This window comes from Nicotiana attenuata, unplaced genomic scaffold (assembly GCF_001879085.1).
Source record: "Nicotiana attenuata strain UT unplaced genomic scaffold, NIATTr2, whole genome shotgun sequence".
In the NCBI taxonomy this organism is placed as follows: domain Eukaryota; kingdom Viridiplantae; phylum Streptophyta; class Magnoliopsida; order Solanales; family Solanaceae; genus Nicotiana; species Nicotiana attenuata.
The window spans coordinates 5327-6322 of NW_017679468.1; the positions used below are offsets into that span (position 1 = coordinate 5327).

General features: G+C 40.7%; 1 long non-coding RNA gene across 1 annotated transcript; it reads right to left on the minus strand.

The window, feature by feature from the left end:
• Positions 1-170: 170 nt before the first annotated feature.
• On the minus strand, positions 171-995 carry LOC109221754. The gene is made up of 2 exons (XR_002067301.1): positions 957-995; positions 171-395 (listed from the first exon to the last, which is right to left on the minus strand). It is a non-coding gene; the product is annotated as an uncharacterized LOC109221754 (long non-coding RNA).
• Position 996: the final 1 nt, after the last annotated feature.

The following is a 996-nucleotide window of genomic DNA, read 5'->3' on the forward strand; positions in this document are numbered from 1 at the left end:
CGTTACCTAGTAACAAATACCTAGACCATCAGCAGACACTACTTTGCCTAACGTCTAGGATTAGGTCTTTTGTTTTAGGGTATCTAGGAGACAGGTAATCCACTGCATCCGACACGTATAACAAGAGAAAATGATTTTGGCCTGTTAGGGAATGGGAATTTTGATGTCTGCCACACGTACTATTCCTCTGTGGATAAGATTCTTGCAGTTCGCCTCGACATCCTCGACATCATAAGGTTCAACACCCCATGCTTCAGTTTCTTCTTCTTTTAATAGTTTGGACACCACAGAACAAGTATCAGGTCCCACGTGCAAAACTTTGCGCATGCTGTCACCATATGCCTTCTTTAAGTAAGGAATAGCCAGCTGAAGCTCCGAAGTGCAGGTAAATTCACCTACAACCATTGAAAGACAAGCAATCTCTAAGTTCAATAAATTGCTCTTTTTGAACAAACTGAGTTCGCATATACAGTACAAACTCATAGAGGAAAATTACACCCTGAAGTAAGATATGCACTCTCGACATTGTTTAATAATCTACCAGGATCGCGGGGCAACTCTTACAAAATTTGAAAAGATCCCAAAGGCTTTAGCATGCCCAAAATGTGAGACTCTACCCCACATAGGATCCTGAGATAGCTAAACTTGATTATAGATTATGGCTTCCATCTATGGGCTTCCGAATTAGTGGTGATGAAACCTGAGAAAATTCTTTGGGCTGTTGATTGTTGGTAGTTGCAAGCTAAGTCCGAGGTAACAAGCCTTCATATTCAAGGGCTTGACCACTTGTGTAATTCTTTGTTTGAAACCCTGACCTCCCATATCCCCGAGCAATTTGCCTTAAATTATCCTCATGAAACAGCGAAAAAGTAATCATAACTGTTAAATTTTTCTGCAAAGACAGATATTTTCATGGCATGATGCAACAAAGATGACCAATACATAAAGGTGCTTACCTTCAAGCCTGCTGAGTGCTGAACTTCCAGATGTACCTAT